Source organism: Haemaphysalis longicornis, unplaced genomic scaffold (assembly GCF_048455015.1).
Source record: "Haemaphysalis longicornis isolate Haplotype H1 unplaced genomic scaffold, Haemaphysalis longicornis Haplotype H1 scaffold_11, whole genome shotgun sequence".
NCBI classification, from domain to species: domain Eukaryota; kingdom Metazoa; phylum Arthropoda; class Arachnida; order Ixodida; family Ixodidae; genus Haemaphysalis; species Haemaphysalis longicornis.
In genome coordinates, this window is record NW_027526214.1 from 20,211,982 (window position 1) to 20,218,361 (window position 6,380).

Below are 6,380 nucleotides of genomic sequence, written 5' to 3' on the forward strand. Positions count from 1 at the left end.
GTCGACCAGCGTTGAACCCTCTTAAGCTCCCTTTGGCACCAAGACTGCTAGAACAGAGGCCTTCGTTAGGCATGCAGCGAATCAGAAAATGTGAAATGAGGGGCTCCTTGAAATAAGACAGAAAATAAGGGTTGGCAGTCTAGAAAACCTCGGAAAGCAAATGGGAGGTTGTGGTGTGTCTTAGAAACAGATAAAGAATTTTTTGAGTCGAAAAGAAAGTGGTGAAAAAATTCCCGCCGTGTGGGAGTCGACCCCACGACCTCCAGAATGCCGGTCTGGTGCGATAACCACTACGCTACAGGCGGGATGTTTCACCAGCACTTTCTGGGGTATTCCTGTTAGGTATTTTTGTTTCCTGCACTTGGGCGTTGTAGCCAGCGCCACATGGAGTACTCGGGGTGAAGGGGACCTTCCTTTTACCCCCCGCGCCGTGACTCGAATGTCTACATGTCGAGAGTGGTCGACCAGCGTTAAACACTATTAAGCTCCCTTTGGCGCCAAGACTGCTAGAACAGAGGCCTTCGTTAAGCACGCAGCGAATCAGAAAATGCGAAACGAGGTGCTCCTTGAAATAAGACAAAAAATAAGGGTTGGCAGTCGAGAAAACCTCGGAAAGCAGATTGGAGGTTGTGGTGGGTCATAGAAGAGGTAAAGAATTTTTGAGTCAAAAACAAAGTGGTGAAAAAATGCAGGCTTGGTGGGATCCGAACCCACGACCTCCAGAATACCGGTCTGGTGCGATAACCACTACGCTACCGGCGGGGCTGTTTCCCCAGCACTTTATAAGGTATGTTAAGGTATTTTTGTTTCCTGCACTTGGGGGTGGTAGCTAGTGCAACTCGGAATACTCGGGGTGAAGGGGACCTTCTTTTTAACACTCGGGCCGTGACTCGAGCGTCTACGACATGTCGAGAGTGGTCGACCAGCGTTGAACCCTCTTAAGCTCCCTTTGGCACCAAGACTGCTAGAACAGAGGCCTTCGTTAGGCATGCAGCGAATCAGAAAATGTGAAATGAGGGGCTCCTTGAAATAAGACAGAAAATAAGGGTTGGCAGTCCAGAAAACCTCGGAAAGCAAATGGGAGGTTGTGGTGGGTCAAAGAAAGAGATGAAGAATTTTTTGAGTGGACAAGAAAGTGGTCGAAAAAATGCCCGCCGGGTGGGATCCGAACCCACTACCTCCAGAATACCGGTCTGGGGCGATAACCACTACGCTACTGGCGGTGCTGTTTCCCCAGCACTTTCTGTGGTATTTCTGTTAGGTCGACCAGCGTTGAACCCTCGTAAGCTCCCTTTGGCGCCAAGACTACGAGAACAGAGGCCCTCACTAAGCATGTAGCGAATCACAAAATGGGAAATGAGGGGCTCCGTGAAATAATTCAGAAAATAAGGGTTCGCAGTCGAGAAAACCTTGGAAAGCAGATTGGAGGTTGTGGTTGGTCATAGAAAGAGATAAAAAATTTTTTGAGTCGAAAAAAAAGTGGTGGAAAAGTGCCCGCCGGGTGGTATCCGAACCCACGACCTCCAGAATACCGGTCTGGTGTGATAACCATTACGCTACCGGCGGGGCTGTTTCCCCAGCACTTTCTCGGGTATTTATGTTAATGCATTTTTGTTTCCTGTTTTGGGGTGGTAGCCAGCGCCACTCGGACTACTCGGTGCGAAGGGGACTTTCTTTTTAACACTCGGGCAATGCCACGAGCGTCTACGACATGTCGAGAGTGGTCGACCAGCGTTGAACCCTCTTAAGCTCTCTTTGGCACCAAGACTGCCAGAACAGAGGCCTTCGCTAAGCATGTAGCGAATCAGAAATTGGGAAATGAGGGACTCCATGACACAAGACAGAAATTAATGGTTGGCAGTCCAGAAAACCTCGGAAAGCAAATGGGAGGTTCTGGTGGGTCAGAGAAAGAGATGAAGAATTTTTGAGTCGGAAAGAAAGTGGTGAGAAAATGCCCGCCGGGTGGGATCCGAACCCACGACCTCCAGAATACTGGTCTGGTGCAATAACCACTACGCTACCGGCGGTGCTGTTTCCCCAGCACTTTCTGTGGTATTTCTGTTAGGTATTTTTGTTTCCTACACTTGGGGGCGGTAGCAAGCGCCACTTGGACTACTCGGGCTGAAGAACCTTCTTTTTAACCCCCGGGCCGTGACTCGAGTGTCTACGACATGTCGAGAGTGGTCGACCAGCGTTGAACCCTCTTAGGCTCCCTTTGGCGCCAAGACGGCCAGAACAGAGGCCCTCGCTAAGCATGTAGCGAATCACAAAATGGGAAATAAGGGGCTCCGTGAAATATTTCAGAAAATAGGGGTTGGCTGTCCAAAAACCTCGGAAAGCAATAGGGAGATTGTGGTGGGTCAGAGAAAGAGATGAAATTTTTGAGTCGAAAAGAACCTGGTGAAAAAATGCCGGCTGGGTGGGATCCGAACCAACGACCTCCAGAATACCGGTCTGGTGGATAACCACTACGCTACCGGCGGGGCTGTTTTCCCAGCACTTTCTCGGGTATTTATGTTAATGCATTTTGGTTTCCTGCACTTGGGGTGGTAGCCAGCGCCACTCGGACTACTCGGGGCGAAGGGGACCTTCATTTTAACACTCGGGCCGTGCCTGGAGTGTGTACGACATGTCTAGAGTGGTCGACCAGCGTTGAACCCTCTTAAGCTCTCTTTGGCGCCAAGACTATGAGAACAGAGGCCCTCGCTAAGCATGTAGCGAATCACAAATGGGAAATGAGGGGCTCCGTGAAATAATTCAGAAAATAAGGGTTCGCAGTCGAGAAAACCTCGGAAAGCAGATTGGAGGTTGTGGTGGGTCATAGAAGAGAGAAAGAATTTTTGAGTCGAAAAGAAAGTGGTGAAAAAATGCCGGCTTGGTTGGATCCGAACCCACGACCTCCAGAATACCGGTCTGGTGCGATAACCACTACGCTACCGGCGGGGCTGTTTCCCCAGCACTTTATATGGTATGTTAAGGTATTTTTGTTTCCTGCACTTGGGGGTGGTAGTCAGTGCCACTCGGACTACTCGGGGTGAAGGGGACCTTCTTTTTAACACTCGCGCCGTGACTCGAGCGTCTACGACATGTCGAGAGTGGTCGACCAGCGTTGAACCCTCTTAAGCTCCCTTTGGCACCAAGACTACTAGAACAGAGGCCTTCGTTAGGCATGCAGCGAATCAGAAAATGCGAAATGAGGGGCTCCTTGAAATAAGACAAAAAATAAGTGTTGGCAGTCGAGAAAACCTCGGAAAGCAGATTGGAGGTTGTGGTGGGTCATAGAAGAGGTAAAGAATTTTTGAGTCAAAAAGAAAGTGGTGAAAAAATGCAAGCTTGGTGGGATCCGAACCCACGACCTCCAGAATACCGGTCTGGTGCGATAACCACTACGCTACCGGCGAGGCTGTTTCCCCAGCACTTTATATGGTATGTTAAGGTATTTTTGTTTCCTGCACTTGGGGGTGGTAGCCAGTGCAACTTGGACTACTCGGGGTGAAGGGGACCTTCTTTTTAACACTCGGGCCGTAACTCGAGCGTCTACGACATGTCGAGAGTGGTGGACCAGCATTGAACCCTCTTAAGCTCCCTTTGGCACCAAGACTGCTAGAACAGAGGCCTTCGTTAGGCATGCAGCGAATCAGAAAATGTGAAATCAGGGGCTCCTTGAAATAAGACAGAAAATAATGGTTGGCAGTCCAGAAAACCTCGGAAAGCAAATGGGAGGTTGTGGTGGGTCTTAGAAACAGATAAAGAATTTTTTGAGTCGAAAAGAAAGTGGTGAAAAAATTCCCGCCGTGTGGGAGTCGACCCCACGACCTCCAGAATGCCGGTCTGGTGCGATAACCACTACGCTACAGGCGGGCTGTTTCACCAGCACTTTCTGGGGTATTCCTGTTAGGTATTTTTGTTTCCTGCACTTGGGGGTTGTAGCCAGCGCCACATGGAGTACTCGGGGTGAAGGGGACCTTCCTTTTACCCCCTGCGCCGTGACTCGAGTGTCTACATGTCGAGAGTGGTCGACCAGCGTTAAACACTATTAAGCTCCCTTTGGCGCCAAGACTGCGAGAACAAAGGCCCTCGCTAAGCATGTATCGAATCACAAAATAAGAAATGAGGGGCTCCATGAAATAATTCAGAAAAAAAGGGTTGGCAGTCGAGAAAACCTCGGAAAGCAAAGGGGAGGTTGTGGTGGGTCAAAGAAAGAGATAAAAATTTTTTTGAGTCGAAACAAAAGTGGTGGAAAAATGCCCGCCGGGTGGGATCCGAACCCACGACCTCCAGAATACCGGTCTGGTGTGATAACCACTACGCTACCGGCGGGGCTGTGTCCCCGGCACTTTCTCGGGTATTTATGTTAATTATTTTTGTTTCCTGCACTTGGGGGTGGTAGCCAGCGCCACTCGGACTACTCGGGGTGAAGGGGACCTTCTTTTTAACACCCGGGCCGTTTCACGAGTGTCTACGACATGTCGAGAGTGGTCGACCAGCGTTGAACCCTCTTAAGCTCCCTTTGGCACCAAGACTGGCAGAACAGAGGCCCTCGCTAAGCAGCAGCGAATCACAAAATGGGAAATGAGGGGCTCCGTGAAATAATTCAGAAAATAAGGGTTCGCAGTCGAGAAAACCTCGGAAAGCAAAGGGGAGGTTGTGGTGGGTCAAAGAAAGAGATGAAGAAATTTTTGAGTGGACAAGAAAGTGGTGGAAAAAATGCCCGCCGGGTGGGATCCGAACCCACTACCTCCAGAATACCGGTCTGGGGCGATAACCACTACGCTACCGGCGGTGCTGTTTCCCCAGCACTTTCTGTGGTATTTCTGTTAGGTATTTTTGTTTCCTACACTTGGGGGTGGTAGCCAGCGCCACATGGAGTACTCGGGGTGAAGGGGACCTTCCTTTTACCCCCCGCGCCGTGACTCGAGTGTCTACATGTGGAGAGTGGTCGACCAGCGTTAAACACTATTAAGCTCCCTTTGGCGCCAAGACTGCGAGAACAAAGGCCCTCGCTAAGCATGTAGCGAATCACAAAATAAGAAATGAGGGGCTCCATGAAATAATTCAGAAAAAAAGGGTTGGCAGTCGAGAAAACCTCGGAAAGCAAAGGGGAGGTTGTGGTGGGTCAAAGAAAGAGATGAAGAATTTTTTGAGTGGACAAGAAAGTGGTCGAAAAAATGCCCGCCGGGTGGGATCCGAACCCACTACCTCCAGAATACCGGTCTGGGGCGATAACCACTACGCTACCGGCGGTGCTGTTTCCCCAGCACTTTCTGTGGTATTTCTGTTAGGTATTTTTGTTTCCTACACTTGGGGGTGGTGGCCAGCGCCACTTGGACTACTCGGGCTGAAGGGGACCTTTTTTTTACCCCCGGGCGGTTTCACGAGTGTCTACGACATGTCGAGAGTGGTCGACCAGCGTTGAACCCTCGTAAGCTCCCTTTGGCGCCAAGACTACGAGAACAGAGGCCCTCGCTAAGCATGTAGCGAATCACAAAATGGGAAATGAGGGGCTCCGTGAAATAATTCAGAAAATAAGGGTTCGCAGTCGAGAAAACCTTGGAAAGCAGATTGGAGGTTGTGGTGGGTCATAGAAAGAGATAAAAAATTTTTTGAGTCGAAACAAAAGTGGTGGAAAAATGCCCGCCGAGTGGGATCCGAACCCACGACCTCCAGAATACCGGTCTGGTGTGATAACCACTACGCTACCGGCGGGGCTGTGTCCCCGGCACTTTCTCGGGTATTTATGTTAATTATTTTTGTTTCCTGCACTTGGGGGTGGTAGCCAGCGCCACTCGGACTACTCGGGGTGAAGGGGAGCTTCTTTTTAACACCCGGGCCGTTTCACGAGTGTCTACGACATGTCGAGAGTGGTCGACCAGCGTTGAACCCTCTTAAGCTCCCTTTGGCACCAAGACTGGCAGAACAGAGGCCCTCGCTAAGCAGCAGCGAATCACAAAATGGGAAATGAGGGGCTCCGTGAAATAATTCAGAAAATAAGGGTTCGCAGTCGAGAAAACCTCGGAAAGCAAAGGGGAGGTTGTGGTGGGTCAAAGAAAGAGATGAAGAAATTTTTGAGTGGACAAGAAAGTGGTGGAAAAAATGCCCGCCGGGTGGGATCCGAACCCACTACCTCCAGAATACCGGTCTGGGGCGATAACCACTACACTACCGGGGGGGGGGGGATTGTTTCCCCAGCACTTTATCGGGTATTTATGTTAATGCATTTTGGTTTCCTGCACTTGGGGGTGGCAGCCAGCGCCACTCGGACTACTCGGGGCGAAGGGGACCTTCATTTTAACTCCCAATCCGTGACTTGAGTGTCTACGACATGTCAAGAGTGGTCGACCATCGTTGAACCCTCTTAAGCTCCCTTTGGTGCCAAGACT

At 50.3% G+C, this 6,380-nt stretch overlaps 3 non-coding genes across 3 annotated transcripts; all 3 read right to left on the minus strand.

The window, feature by feature from the left end:
* Window positions 1–230: 230 nt before the first annotated feature.
* On the minus strand, window positions 231–307 carry Trnaa-ggc (transfer RNA alanine (anticodon GGC)). The gene has a single exon. It is a non-coding gene; the product is annotated as a tRNA-Ala (tRNA).
* Window positions 308–1,954: 1,647 nt separating this feature from the next.
* On the minus strand, window positions 1,955–2,027 carry Trnat-agu (transfer RNA threonine (anticodon AGU)). The gene has a single exon. It is a non-coding gene; the product is annotated as a tRNA-Thr (tRNA).
* Window positions 2,028–3,787: 1,760 nt separating this feature from the next.
* Window positions 3,788–3,862, minus strand: Trnaa-ggc (transfer RNA alanine (anticodon GGC)). Its single transcript has one exon. It is a non-coding gene; the product is annotated as a tRNA-Ala (tRNA).
* Window positions 3,863–6,380: the final 2,518 nt, after the last annotated feature.